This window comes from Mya arenaria, chromosome 12, assembly GCF_026914265.1.
Source record: "Mya arenaria isolate MELC-2E11 chromosome 12, ASM2691426v1".
Lineage (NCBI taxonomy): Eukaryota > Metazoa > Mollusca > Bivalvia > Myida > Myidae > Mya > Mya arenaria.
Genome location: NC_069133.1, coordinates 29,914,505 through 29,939,849, shown reverse-complemented (window position 1 = coordinate 29,939,849; position 25,345 = coordinate 29,914,505). Strand labels below are relative to the sequence as shown.

General features: G+C 35.7%; 1 protein-coding gene across 3 annotated transcripts in view; it reads right to left on the bottom strand.

Annotated features, from left to right (window-relative positions):
* The window catches only part of LOC128211409 (tyramine receptor 1-like), a 314,491-nt gene that overhangs the window by 213,041 nt on the left and 76,105 nt on the right, over positions 1-25,345 (bottom strand). Inside the window, exon 1 of one of the 3 annotated variants that reach the window (XM_052916168.1) lies at positions 1,937-2,033. The exons of the other annotated variants lie outside the window; for them this stretch is intronic. The gene's annotated coding sequence lies outside the window, so the exon portion shown is untranslated. Of the gene's footprint in view, positions 1-1,936; positions 2,034-25,345 lie in introns of those variants that run through there. 3 annotated transcript variants of the gene reach the window in all.

Below are 25,345 nucleotides of genomic sequence, written 5' to 3'. Positions count from 1 at the left end.
CAGAGAAGAGAAATAAGGATGTGAATTTTGTAAACGCCCCCGCGCTGGAGCTCGGTATTTTGTAACCTCCCAACCCCAGCGGGGGAATTTGCTACCCCAACCCATCTTGAGCAGGGAAATATGTCATCCCCCTCCAATGAAGCAGTGGAGTTTTTTTAACCCCGTCCCCCACCCCGGAGCAGGAATTTTTTTTAAAACTCACACTCCCGGAGCAGGGAAATTTGTCACAAAATCCCCCTTAGAGCAGTAGGATTTGTTATTCCAAATAAATGAAGCAGTAAAATATGTCACCCCCCAGGGAAGTTTGACATGCCTGCCCCCTGGACCAAAAAATACATTGAACCTTGCACGAGCTCGTCACTGTATTATTAAAATTCAGTTTAAACTATAATAACTTGTATTCATGATTAGTATTTTCCTTCTGAAACAAAACACAAACCATTAAAACAAGCTATTATTAATTTTGAATAGGATACTAAATTGTTTCGAAATATTTTACGTCAGTTTTTGAACAGTAAAAATGATGATCATAAATGTTTTATAAGCCTTATTTGAATGGGAGTCTGCGATCAATTAAACATATGGACAAGTATTTAAATAAGCGTTTCCCAAATTCCTTAAACTACCCCAGTCAGAAAGATAAAGAGTTAAACACGTTAATGAGTCTGTTTATATTTCTACATGGACTGCTGGATCCAAGGCAATTTAGCTGCATATAACTCATGGAGTGTTTTATGACAATGACTCAAAGAACAAAGCTCCTGATGTCCTTCCGCAATAAATATGTTCTCAAGCGTCAGATTCAAGTGTGTGTATTCGGTCAATATTAGCATCTTTTAACCGTTGAAGGGTTTGTATTGACTTTGCTCTATCTATCTCCTTCACCAGAAAGCTACAAGCTCAACAAGAGGTTTCTAGAAAACAAATGAACAAGCTGTGTTTAATTGATTTATGTCTCGCAATAAAATCGGTTATACTTGCTGGAAATCATCGGACGTTTTGGTAGTATTTAATAATAATAATAATAATAATAATAATAATAATAATAATAATAATAATAATAACAATAATGTGCCCTTCATGAAAACGTTATTGGGATAATGCCCTAATGTATTGTAAGAAATATCGAGATAATAACCTAATGTATTGTAAGAAATATCGAGATAATAACCTAATGTATTGTTTGCGTTATCAAGATAATGCCCTAATGTATTGTAAGAAATATCGAGATAATAACCTAATGTATTGTAAGAAATATCGAGATAATTACCTAATGTATTGTATGCGTTATCAAGATAATGCCCTAATGTATTGTAAACGTTATCGAGAAAATAACCTAATGTATTGTAAGAGTTATCGAGATAATAACCTAATGTATTGTAGGCGTTATCGAGATAATGCTCTAATGTGTTGTAAGCGTTATCGAGATAATAACCTAATGTATTGTAGGCGTTATCGAAATAATAACCTAATGTATTGTAAGCGTTATCGAGATAATAACCTAATATTTTGAAAGTTGGTCGTTTCCAGAATAATTTGTTCAAAATATTAACCTGCATCTGAGTGATTTACGATAAGTTCGCAAACTATAATTACATTTTATTTCAATTTAAAAGCATAAAGCGAATTAAAATGTCTGCTTTCAGATTCTCAAAACTTACTTTATAACAGGTGCATTGCGAGAAACAAGAAGTAAGAAGCAATTGAAAATCAATTTAACTGCCACAATTTATATCCCAAGAGTCCACACATTATAACCATGGGGCTTATTACGGAGAAATATTGTCTAACTATTGTTGCTAAGAGGAGGAAAATCGGCATAAGGGGTGATTTTTTTACACCTCGTTTCTTGTTAGGGAACTATACTTACGTTTAAAGTACAAATTATTGTTTTTCAAATACATGTAGATAAGACATAAGTAACCGTTATACATACCAATGCATTATCTTGTTATGATGTGTTTGGAAAAAAGGTTTGGCTTTTGTCACCCCACGTTTCAGCACTTGTAAAGAATATTGATACCAGAATCAGAAAGGAGGTCCACTGTTTTCATCATAGGCTCCAACAACACCCGCCAAGACGATCGACAATATTCACTGTGTTTGTAACCGACGCAGACCTTAGGACATTGTGTTATCAACGAGGCAGGCATAAGCACACTGTGTTGTCAACGACGCAGACCTAAAGACACTGTGTTTGTCACCGACGCAGACCACCTAAGGACACTGTGTTGTCACCGACGCAGACCACCTAAGGACACTGTGTTTGTCACCGACGCAGACCACCTAAGGACACTGTGTTTGTCACCGACGCAGACCACCTAAGGACACTGTGTTTGTCACCGACGCAGACCACCTAAGGACACTGTGTTGTCACCGACGCAGACCACCTAAGGACACTGTGTTTGTCACCGACGCAGACCACCTATGGACACTGTGTTTGTCACCGACGCAGACCACCTAAGGACACTGTTGTCACCGACGCAGACCACCTAAGGACACTGTGTTTGTCACCGACGCAGACCACCTAAGGACACTGTGTTTGTCACCGACGCAGACATAAGGACACTATGTTTGTCACCGACGCAGACCTTAGGATACCGTGTTGTCACTGACGCAGACATAAGGACACTGTGTTTGTCACCGACGCAGACCTTAGGATACCGTGTTGTCACTGACGCAGACATAAGGACACTGTGTTTGTCACCGACGCAGACTTTAGGATACCGTGTTGTCACTGACGCAGACATAAGGACACTGTGTTTGTCACCGACGCAGACCTTAGTACACTGTATTTGTCACCGACGCAGACCTAAGGACACTGTGTTTGTCACTGACGCACACCTAAGGACACTTGATTGCCCCGACCCAATCCTTAGAACACTGTAGTGTCCCTACGAAAGCCTAAGAACACTGTGTTGCTACCAATACAGACCGAAGGACACTGTGTTTCCACCAACACAAATCTTAGAACACTGTATTGCCCCTACAAAAACCTTTAAACACTGTGTTGCTTTTGTTTTACGTGCATTTTGGGAAGACAACAATACGTTTCAACAAAATCCTCGTTATTGATTGGTTTTCGGTCACAACAAAATCATAAATGGTAGAAACCAAAAACCAGTCATTACTGTATTTACGTCGGAAACACATATTTGATTAATTTGATAATCGCTCACGTTGTTTGATGGAACACAGGGGGTCCAACGTGAAATGTGTTCGCCGAATTTTAAGTGAGGGAAATTGTGTGAAGCCGAATAAAATGGCGGCGTTGAAAGGAATTTCGGTGTTTCCAGGATGTATTTTCACCTGGTAAGTAAGTTATATCACCTTTCTCGCAATATCAATACGCCTACCCGGAGACCACACGTGTAAGCGTCTCTCGGTTTTTTAACCTATGTTTCTAGAGGCCTTTACAAAAAAGTTATTGAATGAATAAGCTGAACGATTGATTGTTTACAAAGTGAAAATAGAAAATTGCGTGACTTGAAGCTGGGTTTTACGGCCCAAGTGTAAGATTCTTGTACCTGTTTTAGGTATTTGTTATTGAATATTTGCATTTTTTATCTTTTCGACCGCTACTGCACTTACATGGGTATTATACGGCCGATTTTTTTCTTGTTTAAACACCTTTTATGTTGGGCGACGAAGTTTTATGCAGATTTTGTGTGAAGCAGAATTAGAATAAGCGTGCTTTAAAGCTGCATTTTCACAGATTAAACGGTTTGACAACTTTTTAATTAAGTCCTGGAACGAGCCATTTTTGCGAAAATCCATGGAAACCCGCTATATAAGACTGCCGACAAAAATTATATTTAAATTCAAATAAATTATGTTTTATGCATTTTTTTTAAATTGTTAGTAACGGTTTAAGCTATAAAATATTATTTTTACGGAAATATGAAAATCTGCGATCTGATCTTTGATAAACAATATTTTAATATCAGTTAACTATTACTTTAAGGCCACTACTTTTATATAAATTGGTTTACAAAACCGGCGGGTCTAATTTTCCGAAAAGTACAAAAAAAATAAAAAAAATGAATTTCACTTTTTTTTCAAAATTATTTTCCTGACCGTATTGATTTTGGTGCGAAACAAAAGAAAAACGAACAGATAAGAGTACGAATGCAGTACGTAGATATCGACTGGTTTGTTGTTCCGTAGCCGTATTCGCCGATTTATAGTGATAGCATGTGAGCCAGTCAACTGTTATGGCAGCGCCGTTGGCAATGGCGGAATTGACGATAGAAGTCATTCCTTTTATGAAATAATTAAGTTAAATATGCAGGAGTTGTTAAAATAACAATAGCAAAATACATTGGCAAATTTAACAGCCGACACAAACAACAACTGTCACGTGATTGTTGTTTTTCGCCGCAAATTTAGGTCATGAAAATATTGTTGTTATAGATGAAAAATAAGTGGCAGCGGCTGCCATCGAATAAGTAGACACAAATATCTGTAAATTATGTGTGAGAAAAAATATTTTATGACATTTTATGTTTAAATATCAAATAACAGTGCACTTAGTGTGAGTGGTGAAATCGAAATTAAAATTTCTTAGTTGACACCGGTGACCTAGTTTCACAAGTTCGGTCGGTTGTGTTTATGGATTTTAAATCACAAACTGGTTTGGAAATACTTGTCATTGAGTCAATGTTAACCTTGTGTTTATTCTAGATTACATGTTTATTCATGTTTGGGTTAATAGTAGAGTAAAAACAATGAAAGAGTTGAACACATGTGTCAATGACATTTACTAATGCCAGGAGTTGTGTGCAAATCATTAAGATAAAACAACACGGAAAACTATTTTGAATAAGTCCATTTTAATTTGTAATGAACTTGATATTTCACTATAAATGAGATTTGTTGTTGTAACCAAGGAATACTCTTTCAAATGAAAAAAAACACTCATGAAGTATAGATGCCCTGTGAACGCATGATACACAAATTGGCGGAGTTGGGAGAAGATGAAAATATCCGATACATAATTATGGATTTCACTGTTACTACATATGTATCATTGGTACATAAAGTTAAGTCACATGCTAGATTTATTATTTTGCTATGTGATTTTTATGTACTGATGTGGTAATTTGCTGCAAGATTTGAATTTGAAATGGATTTGCTGAACATCGCATGGTAAATATCCCGGTCCGAAAATATCCGGACTTAGCATGGATAGGGTTACACACAACTAGGACCCCGCATGGTAAAGGTTATTAAAACTCAAATCTAGGTCTAGTTTGGTTTTTAGTTTTTCAGGAATTGTTTGCACAATATTAAAGCACAATGTCTTCATACAATATTACTTCCTTATTTACAAAATTGGAAATTCACTTTATTGACATTTTCCAATATTGAAATAACTGAAACAATGCTTAGAAAATGTAATGTGTTGTCTTAATACAGTGCAATTCTTGTGTATTTTAAAGCGTAAAATTTGCCTTCCCTTTTTTTCCAATTTTATATTGGTCAGTTTTTAAGTGTTCTGCATTCACTTTTGCTTTAGCATACCCTTAAAGCTAAACAAATGTCCTGCCGAGTAATATTCAATGTATCTTTGATAAAAAGTGTAGTTTATAACATGTAAACATGTTTTATAGTCAATTTCATTGATGTTTTATATGCACAGTATGTAAGATTTAAACTGTGTGTTTAATTAGAACTTTGAAACTTTGAGTGTATTAAAACATGCATTAATAGCAGTTTAAAAATGTAAAATGTCAAGTAAATGATATAAATTTTCAATGTTTTTATGTTGTTCTCTGATTTTCACCCTTTAAGAGTATGTTTTGTGACTTTTTTCCTCTTTTTTTTTCGACCACCCGGTGGACATTTTTTCCAAAAATTCTTGTAAACCAAAAAAATAAAAAAGGAGTGGCCTTACGCAAATAATTGTTCTTACCAAGACAAAAAATAAAAAAAAGTTGTTAAAACGGAATATCTGTGTGAGTGCAACATTAATAGCGTTCTTAAGACACATTTTAATATAAATAATAAAAGAAAATGTGGTACCCGATAAGAACATACCACGTGTTTTTAATGCAAAATTACACACCAGATACACCTGTGTACTATTTTAGCAAGATTGTATACTCTAAAATTCACCATTTTACACTAACCGAAGATAAATTTATCGTATGGGAAGACCCCACAGCCTCTTTTAATTCATAGACGATGTTGAGGGTATAAACACTTCACTGCGGTCAATAACTTACGTTCACTGAAATACGTGTTCCAATGTTAAGGTATTCTTAAAGGGTTTAGAATAAATAGTTGAGTGGGTTATACATTTGCGTGAAATTCCACTATCTATAATCCTGCATTGGTAAGAATACCATATACTCTTAACAAATTATTTTAGACCAGGTTAGACAAAATAAATATCAGTACATTTCAGTGAAAGTAAGTCATTGTGCTTTATTATTATATCATAACATTTATTTCATACATATGTGTTGTTATTTAACGTTGTATCCAAAGATCCATTGCAAGACAATTGCCGGGGTTGGTGGGGTTACGTATGAGTATGGGTAGACTTAAACTGCTTTAAAACGTATTTTCGTTGGTAAGATAAAATTAGACTGATAATATTGCATTCAATGTATTTGCCGTATTGCGGGACGTTCGCGTTACATCAAGAGTTCTTACATTTATTACCGAGTAATAATTTGATTTCCGAGTTCATATAGATGAATTGCTGGAATACTATACAAGTAATTTTGCATAACAAATACACGGTACGTTCAAATTTCCTTTTGTTATAATTATTAACATGTGTTACAGCTCACGTCTTAATTAAACTTTTATAAACGCATGTATATTCTGATTCTGCTTCACATAAAAACTGCATAAAACTTCGTCGCCCAACATAAAAGGTGTTTAGACATGAAAAAAATCGGCCGTATAATACCCATGTAAGTGCAGTAGCGATCGAAAAGATAAATAATGCAAATATTCAATAACAAATACCTAAAACAGGTACAAGAATCTTAAACTTGGGCCGAAAACACAGTTTCAAGTCACGCAATTTTCTATTTTCACTTTGTAAACAATCAATCGTTCAGCTTATACATTCAATAACTTTTTTGTAAAGGCCTCTAGAAACATAGGTTAAAAAACCGAGAGACGCTTACACGTCTGGTCTCCGGGTAGGCGTATTTATATTGCGAGAAAGGTGATATAACTTACTTACCAGGTGAAAATACATCCTGGAAACACCGAAATTCCTTTCAACGCCGCCATTTTATTCGGCTTCACACAATTTCCTTCACTTAAAATTCGGCGAACACATTTCACGTTGGTCCCCCTGGAACAGGTTTCTTGCCTATTAGGCCAATTAAACCAATTGTTTGGTCAAGTAAGTAAGCCGAAATGTTTATTGATTTGTCAAAAATTATCCAGCTTTTATTATTTACCACTCAAATAATTTACTTTTCCGAAAGATATACATGTGACAACTTTACCAAGTGTTATACAACTGGCTACATAATCCTTCCTGCATATTACTTCATCTTTTGGGCTGTTCAATCATAAAAAACTTAATTGTGGTACATAAAATGTCATAATATCTTGAATTTCCTTTGAATACTAAGCGAGTGTCGGAAAAAAAACTTGGAAATCTAAATTACTATACTGTAGACTACCTTGCTAACTACTATTTCTTTACAAATGTATCACATTAAAACCAAAACTTAAAATAGATCCATTCAATGTTCTCAATGTTTGAACAGTTTTCAATCAATTAACGCGTTTGACATATTTATATCAGATTTATTTCATTTTCTTATCGCGTGTTCTGGTTGATAGCGACGACCAAGAACAAATGTTTCGTTACCGTTGTAAACCACAGTTATAATTGGGAACAATTTATAAAACAATGCGATAAAGGAAATGGTTTTATTTTCACTGTCTTTATAAGGTTTTGGCTGTCTGTTGTAATTTAGAAAAACATGTCGCTATATCATAAACATACAATTGAAATAATGAATCATTTACGATAAACGATCAATTAAATCGTCTCATCTCATTAAAAACACCATACATAATGATCTCCATTACGCAATTGTGGTATGCAATACACACAGAATCGGCTAAAATAACTTCGGAGCAAACACAGAAAAAATCTTTGATAAAAGGAAAGGCTTTAAATTATCTTATATTATCAATAGAAGAACCAGAGGTGGCAGATTTGTTTCTTCTCAATAGTACATAAGGTAGTAGAGTTTGCGTGTTGAGAATTAATCTCTCATCCAATTACTCGAGGGGAAAAAATACGCCTTTTCATAAGCATTATTAGGGGAAACGCAAATAAGCTTTCTTTTATATGTTTCAATACTTTATACAATATACATCATAGGAAGTCTTAGGCAGAAAAGCAACATTTTGAGAATATTTGAATTTTACAAGTTATACAAACATGACGGAGACAAAGGAAGCCAAGCATGCTGATGTTATAACGCGATAGTCGGAACTCGCATTCATTCCGTTATTTGCGCATTGTTATTTTCAGTCAAGTTTCTTCATTTTCTAAGTTTAAAACATTCCGTGATGTGTTTCATATACTCGAATTTCATTGATATTAATTGTTCATGAATTTCAAAACTAAGGAAAAAAACATGTACAGGGAAAGGAAACACATACTTTTGAAACGTATTGAATCTAAATGAACGCATATAGAATAAAACATATAAGTCACAAGTTTTATTTGTCGCACAGTTTGTTGTCATTTATAAAAGCTCGTCAAATGTCTTTCAGTTTAGATTCGAAAGGTGGTAGGGTATTATCAGCACACATTTAGGTGGTTAAACCAAAACACATTTAATATGAAGGCTCTTGTACAGCAAAGGAATTGTCAGGAAATTAAAATACCACATTTAAATCATGTTTAAGTAGAAAACCATTGCAAAAAAATGAGTTTTTGGAGCTTAAACGTCCTTAAAAGTATCAAATTCTCGCTTCCCACATTTGTAAACAACAGACTGGTCGAAGGTTTTCCTTCAATAACTTTTTTATTCCGTAACCTAGAAGCATACAATAAAAAGCCAAGAGGGCATGGTAATTGTAGAGCCGAATGTTCCGAAAATCCTGTTTTGTCATTGTTTCGCCGCCATCTTGCATATCAGACTCCAAAACCTCACTTAAACCGTTGCAGATTCGGAATACGTATACCCCCCTGTTCCTTAAATGAACTGTTCTCGGCTACAAAATTTGAATTTCTCTGAGGATAATTGGCAGGGACTCCATTGGCTCAGAGCTGATCACAGTGTTTTACCTGTCATAAACACAACCACTGTGCAACTCTTTCTCTGGATTGCATTTACAACAGAATATGTTAAAATCGCCTTTGCACTAAGAGAGTAAAGGCTCTCCCTCCCTCTCCCTCACTCCAAATACAGTTATTTAAGGAATGAATTGCGGTTTTGATGTCATTATCGGGGTATGAACGCAGTTTGGCTGCTGGTTTAAATGTGTGGAAATCGAATCCACGCATATTATTACCAGCCCAAATGCGTTCGTATCCCCGAGAACTTTGCTTGTACGATAAGAATTATAGGATCGTGGATCACAAGAACTTTGCTTGTATGATAAGAACTATAGGATCGTGGATCACAAGAACATTGCTTGAATGATAAGAACTATAGGATCGTGGATCACAAGAACATTGCTTGAATGATAAGAACTATAGGATCGTGGATCACAAGAACATTGCTTGAATGATAAGAACTATAGAATCGTGGATCACAAGAAATGTACTTGAATGATAAGAACTATAGGATCGTGGATCACAAGAACTTTGAATGTACGATAAGAATTATAGGATCGTGGATCACAAGAACTTTGCTTGAATGATAAGAACTATAGGATCGTGATCACAAGAACTTTGCTTGTACGATAAGAACTATAGGATCGTGGATCACATGAACTTTGCATGTATGATACGAACTATAGAATCGTGGATCACATGAACTTTGCATGTATGATAAGAACTATAGGATCGTGGATCACATGAACTTTGCATGTTTGATACGAACTATAGAATCGTGGATCACATGAACTTTGCATGTATGATAAGAACTATAGGATCGTGGATCACATGAACTTTGCATGTATGATACGAACTATAGAATCGTGGATCACAAGAACTTTGCTTGTACAATAAGAATTATAGGATTGTGGATCACAAGAACTTTGCTTGTACGATAAGAACTATAGAATCGTGGATCACAAGAACTTTGCTTGAATGATACGAACTATAGGATCGTAGATCATAAAAAACTTTAAATGTATGATAAGAACTATAGCATCGTTGATCACAAGAACTGTGAATGTATGATAAGAACTATAGGATCGTGGATCACAAGAACTTTGCTTGTATGATAAGAACTATAGGATCGTGGATCACAAGAACTTTGCATGTATGATAAGAACTATAGGATCGTGGATCACAAGAACTTTGCATGTATGATAAGAACTATAGGATCGTAGATCACAAGAACTTTGCTTGAATGATACGAACTATAGGATCGTGGATCACAAGAACTGTGAATGTATGATAAGAACTATAGGATCGTGGATCACAAGAACTTTGCTTGTATGATAAGAACTATAGGATCGTGGATCACAAGAACTTTGAATGTATGATAAGAACTATAGGATCGTGGATCACAAGAACTTTGAATGTATGATAAGAACTATAGGATCGTGGATCACAAGAACTTTGAATGTATGATAAGAACTATAGGATCGTGGATCACAAGAACTTTGCTTGTATGATAAGAACTATAGGATCGTGGATCACAAGAACTTTGCTTGTATGATAAGAACTATAGGATCGTGGATCACAAGAACTTTGCATGTATGATAAAAACTATAGGATCGTGGATCACAAGAACTTTGTTTGAATGATACGAACTATAGGATCGTGGATCACAAGAACTGTGAATGTATGATAAGAACTATAGGATCGTGGATCACAAGAACTTTGCTTGAATGATACGAACTATAGGATCGTGGATCACATGAACTTTGCATGTATGATACGAACTATAGAATCGTGGATCACAAGAACTTTGCTTGTACGATAAGAATTATAGGATCGTGGATCACAAGAACTTTGCTTGTACGATAAGAACTATAGAATCGTGGATCACAAGAACTTTGCTTGAATGATACGAACTATAGGATCGTAGATCATAAAAAACTTTAAATGTATGATAAGAACTATAGCATCGTTGATCACAAAAACTGTGAATGTATGATAAGAACTATAGGATCGTGGATCACAAGAACTTTGCATGTATGATAAGAACTATAGGATCGTGGATCACAAGAACTGTGAATGTATGATAAGAACTATAGGATCGTGGATCACAAGAACTTTGCATGTATGATAAGAACTATAGGATCGTGGATCACAAGAACTTTGCATGTATGATAAGAACTATAGGATCGTGGATCACAAGAACTTTGCTTGAATGATAAGAACTATAGGATCGTGATCACAAGAACTTTGCTTGTACGATAAGAACTATAGGATCGTGGATCACATGAACTTTGCATGTATGATACGAACTATAGAATCGTGGATCACATGAACTTTGCATGTATGATAAGAACTATAGGATCGTGGATCACATGAACTTTGCATGTTTGATACGAACTATAGAATCGTGGATCACATGAACTTTGCATGTATGATAAGAACTATAGGATCGTGGATCACATGAACTTTGCATGTATGATACGAACTATAGAATCGTGGATCACAAGAACTTTGCTTGTACAATAAGAATTATAGGATCGTGGATCACAAGAACTTTGCTTGTACGATAAGAACTATAGAATCGTGGATCACAAGAACTTTGCTTGAATGATACGAACTATAGGATCGTAGATCATAAAAAACTTTAAATGTATGATAAGAACTATAGCATCGTTGATCACAAGAACTGTGAATGTATGATAAGAACTATAGGATCGTGGATCACAAGAACTTTGCTTGTATGATAAGAACTATAGGATCGTGGATCACAAGAACTTTGCATGTATGATAAGAACTATAGGATCGTGGATCACAAGAACTTTGAATGTATGATAAGAACTATAGGATCGTGGATCACAAGAACTTTGCTTGAATGATACGAACTATAGGATCGTGGATCACAAGAACTGTGAATGTATGATAAGAACTATAGGATCGTGGATCACAAGAACTTTGCATGTATGATAAGAACTATAGGATCGTGGATCACAAGAACTTTGAATGTATGATAAGAACTATAGGATCGTGGATCACAAGAACTTTGAATGTATGATAAGAACTATAGGATCGTGGATCACAAGAACTTTGAATGTATGATAAGAACTATAGGATCGTGGATCACAAGAACTTTGCTTGTATGATAAGAACTATAGGATCGTGGATCACAAGAACTTTGCTTGTATGATAAGAACTATAGGATCGTGGATCACAAGAACTTTGCATGTATGATAAAAACTATAGGATCGTGGATCACAAGAACTTTGCTTGAATGATACGAACTATAGGATCGTGGATCACAAGAACTGTGAATGTATGATAAGAACTATAGGATCGTGGATCACAAGAACATTGCTTGAATGATACGAACTATAGGATCGTGGATCACATGAACTTTGCATGTATGATACGAACTATAGAATCGTGGATCACAAGAACTTTGCTTGTACGATAAGAATTATAGGATCGTGGATCACAAGAACTTTGCTTGTACGATAAGAACTATAGAATCGTGGATCACAAGAACTTTGCTTGAATGATACGAACTATAGGATCGTAGATCATAAAAAACTTTAAATGTATGATAAGAACTATAGCATCGTTGATCACAAGAACTGTGAATGTATGATAAGAACTATAGGATCGTGGATCACAAGAACTTTGCATGTATGATAAGAACTATAGGATCGTGGATCACAAGAACTGTGAATGTATGATAAGAACTATAGGATCGTGGATCACAAGAACTTTGCATGTATGATAAGAACTATAGGATCGTGGATCACAAGAACTTTGCATGTATGATAAGAACTATAGGATCGTGGATCACAAGAACTTTGCATGTATGATAAGAACTATAGGATCGTGGATCACAAGAACTGTGAATGTATGATAAGAACTATAGGATCGTGGATCACAAGAACTTTGCATGTATGATAAGAACTATAGGATCGTGGATCACAAGAACTTTGAATGTATGATAAGAACTATAGGATCGTGGATCACAAGAACTTTGCATGTATGATAAGAACTATAGGATCGTGGATCACAAGAACTGTGAATGTATGATAAGAACTATAGGATCGTGGATCACAAGAACTTAGCTTGAATGGTAAGAATAACATGATCTTGGATCACAACAACTTTGTATCAACAAAAAACTTAGGGACAAATCTTACATCCAAAAATCTTCTGCGTAAACGCGACGTCAGTTTGGAAAAGGTTTGGAAAAGGTTTCAATGTTGTACCATGGATGGTCACGTGATCAAAATGGACCAACCACCATAACTATTGTAAAATAAAACTATAAAATTTGTTTGATAAATACATAACCTTTATGAACAAACAATTGTACAAATTGATTAAAGAAACATCAATATACAAAAGACGTATGTCTTATACCGTTATTACAAACCTTTGGGTAGTAAATAACATGTCCCAAACTCGTAGGCTACGTGTTTTTATAGCGTGGTTTACGAACCATAGGACCCGATTTCAATGTTTGTAGGAAACTAAATTCTAAAATAGCACTTCTAAAACGAATCAATTACCTCTTAAGCTATGATATGCAATAACTATTTTACAATGCGAATATGTTACCCACAATGGCCTGTTGTTGTTCTATATGGAGCAGATGTATACATTCACACATACGTAAAATATCTATTATTCAGAAAAAGCTGCAAAATAATTCTAAGAAAACCTGTTAAAAAGTCATCCAGTCTTAAGGATTAAGGCTTGTTATCGTTTGACAATAGGTGTTCATTTAATTGTGGACATAATATCTATAGGTTTTTGCATGGTCTCATAGTGAAGTAATTTCATTAACCAATAACACAAACTACTCATTGATTTAAGTTCCCTTTGCTACAAGACTAACAATGGTAAATGGTCATTTACTTATTTTGCTAAATCTGTATGGAATTCAATACCGCTTTTTATTCGCGAATCATCATCTTTATTTGCTTTTAAAACACAATTTAAAAAAAACAACACCAGATGGCAAACAATGGCTTATGTGAATGACTGTCTGTTAGGTTTTTTTTTGTTTAAATGCGATTTATTCTTGTCTTTTATAGTTTTGAACATTGTACTGAGTATATGTTGTGTTTGAATATCGTCGTGTTTGGTATTGTTTGAGTGAGAAATGTATATTAATACGTTTGAAGACCACATTGTAAAAAAGATACTTATGTAACCTAATGTGTTATCTTCATGAAATAAAGTTATTATTATTATTCAAAGCTCAGAAAAAAGTTTCAGAGGATGTTTTGCATTTTTAAATAAACTGATTTTTATTAAAATGGGTAAAGTAAACATCGTTGACAGGTTGGTCATAACCAGCAGATGAACCCTTTTTCATTGTAGGTCATTGGGTCAAATGTCAGGGTCGTTGTGATCGTAGCTGAACATACGCAGTTTCCTATCAATCATAAACGCTTCGGCCTAAAGACCTCGACCTTGGTAGAGTTCTCTTAAACAAGTATCCTAACTATTTTGACATAAGTTGGTCAAGAGTCAAGATCGTCGTGTCCTTGAGCTGAAATTCCGAATTCGTTCAATAACTGAAGAATGCTTGTATCAAGGTACATCAAACTTGGTATGTTGGTGAACTGCATCTGCTTACTTTTAGTCATGTTTCAAAAACATTCACAGCGTCTTTGATGCTTTGCATCAAAATTAGTCTTGTTGACTCTACTAAAAGTCATTCTAACTTTCAATGGGCAGAGACTGCCGTTTTGATACTGATGAATACGATGTGCGTTCAAATGTGCTGCAATCTGAGTTCAGTCTGGACTATCTACACAAAATAGCGCGGGCGTACCTCGGCCGCAAATTAAATCTAACTTATTTGGTGTTTTGGTGCATTTGATAAACGTAATAAATTTTAAAAAAAAACACTGAAAAAGACCACGATTTATCATTGGCCCACAAAAAAATGCAGGCAGCAAAAAGTGTCATTGTCTTATACTAATAATTAGCCTTGTGAAATAAAAATAGCTGTATCTGAAGACATTCAGTGCACGAAAAGATTTTAACAAGTTAACGGCTTTCTTCTGACGGAAAGTTTTACGTCCACATTAAAGATCTAACCCGCTTACCAGACATAAAAAGTGACGATAAAATGGGACGTTCCCTACAAATGGTGCATACAACATGAATCCATCTAGTCATATACTTCTGTAAAAGACAGTTATTGTTCAGCCCACAAATGTATTGATTACAGTTTTATATGTATGATAAACGACATGAAGCAGAACGGAACATTAATTTGTTTAAATAATATTATTCAATTATTCATGTAGATCATACATGTATTGATAAATTATTAAAAGATTGATCACAATTATGTGTGCGTTCAAAGTTTCGCCTCGGTACATCGCGCTTGTGCGTTCCAAGTGTCGCCCAGATACATCGCGCTTGTGCGTTCCAAGTGTCGCCCAGATACATCGCGCTTGTGCGTTCCAAGTGTCGCCCAGATACATCGCGCTTGTGCGTTCCAAGTGTCGCCCAGATACATCGCGCTTGTGCGTTCCATGTGTCGCCCAGATACATCGCGCTTGTGCGTTCCAAGTGTCGCCCAGATACATCGCGCTTGTGCGTTCCAAGTGTCGCCCAGATACATCGCGCTTGTGCGTTCCAAGTGTCGCCCAGATACATCGCGCTTGTGCGTTCCAAGTGTCGCCCAGATACATCGCGCTTGTGCGTTCCAAGTGTCGCCCAGATACATCGCGCTTGTGCGTTCCAAGTGTCGCCCAGATACATCGCGCTTGCGCGTTCAAAGTTCCGCCCCGATACATCGCGCTTGTGCGTTCCAAGTGTCACCCAGATACATCGCGCTTGTACGTTTCAAGTTTCGCCCAGATACATCGCGCTTGTGCGTTCCAAGACCCGCCCAGATACATCGCGCTTGTGCGTTCCAAGTGTCGCCCAGATAAATTGCGCTTGCGCGTTCAAAGTTCCGCCCCGATACATCGCGCTTGTGCGTTCCAAGTGTCACCCAGATACATCGCGCTTGTACGTTTCAAGTTTCGCCCAGATACATCGCGCTTGTGCGTTCCAAGACCCGCCCAGATACATCGCGCTTGTGCGTTCCAAGACCCGCCCATATACATCGCGCTTGTGCGTTCCAAGACCCGCCCAGATACATCGCCGTTGTACGTTCCAAGACTCGCCCAGATACATCGCGCTTATGCGTTCCAAGACCCGCCCAGATACATCGGGCTTGTGCGTTCCAAGTTCGACCCAGATACATCGCGCTATTGTGTTCCAAGTTTCGCCCAGATACATCGCGCTAATGTGTTGCAAGTTCCGCTCAGATACATCGCGCTATTGTGTTCCAAGTTTCGCCCAGATACATCGCGCTAGTGTGTTCCAAGTTTCGCACTGGTAAATTGCTATGAAACACATATGTATGAGCATCATAGAAAGAACTTCAGAAACCTTTCTGACCCTTTGACAGAAAGAACAACAAAGATGGTCATGTTATTACATTAGCTCGTCCAGGCACGCTTGGGTATCTCTGTATAAGAGATGGTAACGATACTTTGTATGTGAAAACATTATTGAGAAGTTATTCAAGTTTCTTTATCTTATTGGATTTAAGTGGAGGTAAGGGTGGAATAACTCATTCTTCGGGTAATTAACGTAGCATTTACAGTACTGGATTTCATATAACGGTAAAAACAGAAATTGTACCGCATCCGTGATTTTTTTCCATATCAAAGAAAATGGAAATTATATGAAACTGTGCGATGTATGCACTTTAGCCTCATTATAAATGTTAAGAAGAACAACATATTGTTTGAAGCATTTTCAAGGTGGTGCAGCTCCTACACAAGAAATTATAATGCATAACAAATGTCAGTCTGTGTCAATACCAGTGTTATTCTATGAATATATACAATTCAACAGGACCTGCGGTGGAATCATTTTACTTAATAGGGTATTGCTGCAGGGTACTCGGCGATGTCTTTGATTTTATATCATCGGTCCATATTTATACCCATTGGGCAATAATTTGTATTTTCACTATCGTATAAAAGTGATTAAGCCTATGATTTAATGATTGAAACTAAATGTGCAGTCCAGGACAATTCTGATAGGGTGTAAAGTTAGTAATGAAGGTTGGACTTAATGATAAAGGGATTGAAGGTTTTTATGGTTATATTTCATGTATTAAAGAAAAGAATACACGTGTCTGTCATACTGCAGTATTTATTCACCCGAATAAATATGATTCTGATTTCCGAATTTAAAAGTTTGTCAAAAAAAGAACATTCTTTTGAGAAGGAGGCGGATTCTTAGTTTTGTTTAAACCTGCATTCTTTGATAAATCGAAGTGCAAATGTCTGCATTTAAAGTTGTATAGTTGTAGTGTTTTATAAATAGGTATCTTTATAAAATCCTATCCAGAAATGATACTGTAATTATTTATTTTGATTTATCGCTTGATATAATACCAGATGATATGCTAGGAAGAAGGGCTTAGATCCTTTTTTGATAGAATTTTGAAAATAGGTAAAACTACTAGTTTAACGCATCCTTACGCATAATTTGTACAGGTAAAACTATCAGGTAAACGCATCCTTACCTCCAACTTGTACAGGGATATCTATCAGGTAAACGCATCCTTACTTTCAACTTGTACAGGTAAATCTATCAGGTAAAACGCATCCTTACGTTCAACTTGTACAGGTAAATCTATCAGGTAAACGCATCCTTACGTTCAACTTGTACAGGTATATCTATCAGGTAAACGCATCCTTACGTTCAACTTGTACAGGTATATCTATCAGGTAAACGCATCCTTACGTTCAACTTGTACAGGTAAATCTATCAGGTAAACGCATCCTTACGTTCAACTTGTACAGGTATATCTATCAGGTAAACGCATCCTTACGTTCAACTTGTACAGGTATATCTATCAGGTTAACGCATCCTTACGTTCAACTTGTACAGGTAAATCTATCAGGTAAACTCACCCTTACGTTCAACTTGTACAGGTAAATCTATCAGGTAAATGCATCCTTACGTTCAACTTGTACAGGTATATCTATCAGGTAAACGCATCCTTACGTTCAACTTGTACAGGTATATCTATCAGGTAAACTCACCCTTACGTTCAACTTGTACAGGTATATCTATCAGGTAAACGCATCCTTACGTTCAACTTGTACAGGTAAATCTATCAGGTAAACGCATCCTTACGTTCAACTTGTACAGGTAAATCTATCAGGTAAACGCATCCTTACGTTCAACTTGTACAGGTAAATCTATCAGGTAAACGCATCCTTACGTTCAACTTGTACAGGTAAATCTATCAGGTAAACGCATCCTTACGTTCAACTTGTACAGGTAAATCTATCAGGTAAACGCACCCTTACGTTCAACTTGTACAGGTAAATCTATCAGGTAAACGTATCCTTACGTTCAACTTGTACAGGTAAATCTATCAGGTAAACGTATCCTTACGTTCAACTTGTACAGGTAAATCTATCAGGTAAACGCACCCTTACGTTCAACTTGTACAGGTAAATCTATCAGGTAAACGCACCCTTACGTTCAACTTGTACAGGTAAATCTATCAGGTAAACGTATCCTTACGTTCAACTTGTACAGGTAAATCTATCAGGTAAACGCACCCTTACGTTCAACTTGTACAGGTAAATCTATCAGGTAAACGTATCCTTACGTTCAACTTGTACAGGTAAATCTATCAGGTAAACTCACCCTTACGTTCAACTTGTACAGGTAAATCTATCAGGTAAACGTATCCTTACGTTCAACTTGTACAGGTAAATCCATCAGGTAAACGCATCCTTACGTTCAACTTGTACAGGTATATCTATCAGGTAAACTCACCCTTACGTTCAACTTGTACAGGTAAATCTATCAGGTAAACGCATCCTTACGTTCAACTTGTACAGGTAAATCTATCAGGTAAACGCATCCTTACGTTCAACTTGTACAGGTAAATCTATCAGGTAAACGCATCCTTACGTTCAACTTGTACAGGTAAATCTATCAGGTAAACGCATCCTTACGTTCAACTTGTACAGGTATATCTATCAGGTAAACTCACCCTTACGTTCAACTTGTACAGGTAAATCTATCAGGTAAACGCATCCTTACGTTCAACTTGTACAGGTAAATCTATCAGGTAAACGTATCCTTAGGTTTTACTGGCGCAGGTAAATCTATCAGGTAAACGCCCCCGTACGTTAAACTTGTACAGGTAAATATATCAAAAGAAGTAGACCAAGTGTTTCACAACCTAACTATACAAATACAAGAAGTGTTTCGAAACCTATCTATAGAAATAAAAGAAGTGTTTCGCAACCTAACTATACAAATACAATAATTGTTTCGAAACCTAGGCCACAACAAATTGATCATTTGTTCGTCGGATTTGCCGCACCTAAAATTCGAAAAACGAAAAAAAAATAAAAAAAAACTTTTTTTTTGCGCCCGCACATACTATTTGGCCGCGCATATTTATATTTTTTGTTGACTTCTAAATTTCCTCTATTTTCTGAAATTCTTTTACTTAGAATTTAAACCTGCAACGTCGACCTCGCCTTTTTGAAGGTAATTCCATGCTTTACATTCTTCGCGAGCAAACTTTCCTCGTGTCAGGACAAAATAAGGTCCGGGTAACCGCAAAATAGCCGATATTTGTTGACAGTCTTTTTTGTCGGGAATATTTTGCAGGACGCACCGTTGTTATTCATTTCCGGTATTAAGTTTCAGGTTACTTTCAGTATTTGTAATGTAAAATACACGTTTTAAGTGAAAATCAGTGTCATAGTCAATGGATTATAGTCTTCAGTAAACAACAAGAGTTTCACAGCGTCGAAGGCAATAATTATTTATGTGTGTTTTAAGTAATTTATTGTTTTGTACTCAAAATTTAGTGTTAAATAATAACTAAATCGGATTTTGAGTGCAAACCTTATATTAAAATACACGAACACACGACTTACGGTACAACCATTGAACATATGTTTTCGTGAGTTATTTTTTTAAATTCTTATATGTCTCAGTTTTCATATAATCATAATTGTTTAAAACAGATAAAAATAGTAGGACTTGTAAATGTTTTAGAAACATTCTGTATTTATGCACCAGTCAATTGTAACCACGCAACCCCCCACCCCCTCCCCTCAGGTCCGAGGATAGCCGGGTAAATGAACCGTGTTTTAACCTTTGTGGCCTCGCAGTGCCGGGTGAATGCGGTGGATTTGCCTGGCGGGGTTGGCTGGACCGAAAGTCCCCGCTATTCCCCAGACCTGGAGGGGGGGGGGGGGGGGGCTGGTGGTTACAATTGACTATTGCATAACACATACAGTTTGAAAATAACATCAGTTAAATCAGAAAATAAAACCTTTTATAAGTAACATGACTGTTTTAATTTTAATGTTTTAATGACTGTGCTTATCCAATTTTTTCTTTGACAGAGTTGTAGTTAAGTGGCCTGTTTTTTACGGTCATTGAAGCTATGGGGCCATCATGTTATTCTTTTTAAGGCACGGACCTATACAGCATAGGTTCTTCTTGGTCAAGGCGAGGTCTTGAAAGGGAAACACCACCTGCTTTAAAATAATAACCGGTGCCACATTTGCAGAATTGTTTGATCCTGCTTCAAGTATGTTGTCCCGCAATTCAATCCACAGTGTTTCTTTTTTTAGAAATGTTCTTTGTGTTATTTACTTTTTCAATCTTCTGCAATGTCAATGTCACTACAATTTTATCATGTGCTTCAAGAGGTTCAAATTTAGACCTGACCCAATATTTGGAAATGCTCAAATGATGAATTACTCTTACTAGTCTAAAATGTTTTTTTGTGATAGTAAGTTACGAAATGAATACAATAGTTTTCTTTTTGGTCCTCGAATAATTGCACGTTACTATGAAGAATGTTGTCTTTACAATATATCCACGTTTAAATTTAAGTTAATAGTAAAGCACTGGATCTCATTGCCATTTGTTAAATATTGTGACAGATTTTCATGTGATACAATCAAAACCTTTTCATTTATAACTGAGAACCTTTGTTTGTAATTGAAAAGCATTTCTTGACATAATTGTATGATAAATTTGGTAAGAAATAAAAAATTTTATTTATTTTTTAATTTTTCGCTCTTCGCTCGCCTCTGATTTGCCTTAAATTTAAAAAAAAGTCTTTTTATTTTTTTTTCGCTCGCTCGCTCCTACTTTTTTTGGCAAAATCCGTAGAACAAATGATCAATTTGTTGTGGCCCTATCTATACAAAAACAAGAAGTGTTTCGCAACCTATCTATACAATAACAAGAAGTGTTTCGCAACCTATCTATACAATTACAATAAGTGTTTCGCAACCTATCTATACAATTACAAGAAGTGTTTCGCAACCTATCTATACAAATACAATAAGTGTTTCGCAACCTATCAATACAATAACAAGAAGTGTTTCGCAACCTATCTATACAATTACAATAAGTGTTTCGCAACCTATCAATACAATAACAAGAAGTGTTTCGCAACCTATCAATACAATAACAAGAAGTGTTTCGCAACCTATCTATACAATTACAAGAAGTGTTTCGCAACCTATCTATACAAATACAATAAGTGTTTCGCAACCTATCTATACAATTACAAGAAGTGTTTCGCAACCTATCTATACAATTACAATAAGTGTTTCGCAACCTATCAATACAATAACAAGAAGTGTTTCGCAACCTATCTATACAATTACAATAAGTGTTTCGCAACCTATCAATACAATAACAAGAAGTGTTTCGCAACCTATCTATACAATAACAAGAAGTGTTTCGCAACCTATCTATACAATTACAATAAGTGTTTCGCAACCTATCAATACAATAACAAGAAGTGTTTCGCAACCTATCTATACAATTACAATAAGTGTTTCGCAACCTATCAATACAATTACAAGAAGTGTTTCGCAACCTATCTATACAATTACAATAAGTGTTTCGCAACCTATCAATACAATAACAAGAAGTGTTTCGCAACCTATCTATACAATAACAAGAAGTGTTTCGCAACCTATCAATACAATTACAAGAAGTGTTTCGCAACCTATCTATACAATTACAATAAGTGTTTCGCAACCTATCAATACAATAACAAGAAGTGTTTCGCAACCTATCTATACAATTACAATAAGTGTTTCGCAACCTATCAATACAATAACAAGAAGTGTTTCGCAACCTATCTATACAATAACAAGAAGTGTTTCGCAACCTATCTATACAAATACAATAAGTGTTTCGCAACCTATCTATACAATTACAATAAGTGTTTCGCAACCTATCTATACAATAACAAGAAGTGTTTCGCAACCTATCTATACAATTACAATAAGTGTTTCGCAGCCTATCTAAACAATAACAAGAAGTGTTTTGCAACCTATCTATACAAATGCATAAATTGATTCGCAACCTTCTTGGTATAAAACATGTAATTTTACTGTTTAGTATTTTTTCTTACATTTAGAAATGGTACACGCAATCTTAAATCAATTTGGAAACGAATGGCTTTTATGGTAAATTCTGTGAAATAATATTAGTGTAAAATACTGGTTCATTTCTTAATTTAATTCCGAGCATCCAACAGGAGATTTATTGCACGGCGCACACCCATTTTATTGGCCAAATTACAAATTACTGCAGAAAGAGATTTCTCGAACAGGAGTATAAAAATGAGACCCTTATAACGCTCACCGATCTAATTTGTAGCAAGACGTTTTCGAAATTAAAACGTCACGTTTGTGTATATTTATTTCAATTATACCAGCAGCAGTCAATAAATGTGAGAATGAAACAGTAAAGAAAGTATTGGTTTGTTACTAATCCGACAAGTTAGCACATTTTTCTCTGTGTGTGAGCACGTTGTTCTATGTGAATGCACACATTGTTCTCTGTGTATGAACACATTGCTTTGTGTGCATGAACACATTGCTCTGTGTGTATGAAAACATTGATCTGTGTGTATGAACACATTGTTCTATGGGTATGAACAAATTGTTCTGTGTGTATGAACACATTGCTCTGTGTGAATAAGCACATCGTTCTGTGTGAATGAACATACTGTTCTGTGTGTATGAACACATTGTTCTATGTGAATGAACACATTGTTCTATGTGTATGAGCACATTGTTCTATTTGAATAAACACATTGCTCTGTGTGTATGAACACATTGTTCTATGTGAATGAACACATTGTTCTATGTGTATGAGCACATTGTTCTGTGTGTAAAAGCACATTGTTCTATGTGAATGAACACATTGTTCTATGTGTATGAGCACATTGTTCTATTTGAATAAACACATTGCTCTGTGTGTATGAAAACATTATTCTATGTGAATGAACACATTGTTCTGGGTGTATTAGCACATTGTTCTGTGTGTATGAACACATTGCTCTGTGTGTATGAACACATTGTTCTAGTTGTATGAACACATTGCTAAGTGTGTATGAACACATTGTTCTGTGCGTATGAACACATTTTTCCGTGTGAATGAACAAATTGTTCTGTGTGTATGAAAACATTATTCTATGTGTATGAACACATTGTTCTGGGTGTATTAGCACATTGTTCTGTGTGTATGAACACATTGCTCTGTGTGTATGAACACATTGTTCTAGTTGTATGAACACATTGCTAAGTGTGTATGAACACATTGTTCTGTGCGTATGAACACATTTTTCCGTGTGAATGAACAAATTGTTCTGTGTGTATTAACACATTCTTCTGTGCGTATGAACACATTGTTCCATGTATATGAACACATTGTTCCATGTGTATGTTCTATGTGAATGAACGCATTGTTATATGTGTATGAATACATTGTTCTATGTGTATGAACACATTGCTCTGTGTGTATGAACACATTGTTCTGTGTGTAAAAGCACATTGTTCTGGGTGTATGAACACATTGTTCTATGTGTATGAACACATTGTTCTGTGTGTATGAACACATTGTTCTATGTGTATGAACACATTGCTCTGTGTGTACGAACACATTGTTCTGTGTGTATAAATACGTTGTTCTGGGTGTATGAACACATTGTTGGATGTGTATGAACACATTGTTCTGTGTGTATGAACACATTGTTCAATGTGTATGAACACATTGCTCTGTGTGTATGAACACATTGTTCTGTGTGTAAAAGCATATTGTTCTGGGTGTATGAACACATTGTTCTATGTGTATGAACACATTGTTCTGTGTGTATGAACACATTGTTCTATGTGTATGAACACATTGCTCTATGTGTATGAATACATTGTTCTGTGTGTATGAACACATTGTTCTGGGTGTATGAACACATTGTTCTATTTGAATAAACACATTGCTCTGTGTGTATGAACACATTGTTCTGTGTGATTGAACACATTGTTCTATGTGTATGAACACATTGTTCTGGGTGTATTAGCACATTGTTCTGTGTGTATGAACACGTTGCTCTGTGTGCATGAACACTTTGTTCTGTGTGTATGAACACATTGCTCTGTGTGTATGAACAGATTGTTCTGTGTGTATGAAAAGAGTGTTCTATGTGAATGAACACATTGCTGTGTGTGTGTGTGTGAACACATTGTTCTGTGTGAATAAACTCATTGCTCTCTGTGTATGAACACATTGATCTGTGTGTATAAAAACAGTGTTTTATGTGAATGAACACATTGCTGTGTGTATGAACACATTGTTCTATGTGTATGAACACATTGCTCTATGTGTATGAATACATTGTTCTGTGTGTATGAACACATTGTTCTGGGTGTATGAACACATTGTTCTATTTGAATAAACACATTGCTCTGTGTGTATGAACACATTGATCTGTGTGTATAAAAACAGTGTTTTATGTGAATGAACACATTGCTGTGTGTATGAACACATTGTTCTATGTGTATGAACACATTGCTCTATGTGTATGAATACATTGTTCTGTGTGTATGAACACATTGTTCTGGGTGTATGAACACATTGTTCTATTTGAATAAACACATTGCTCTGTGTGTATGAACACATTGTTCTGTGTGAATGAACACATTGTTC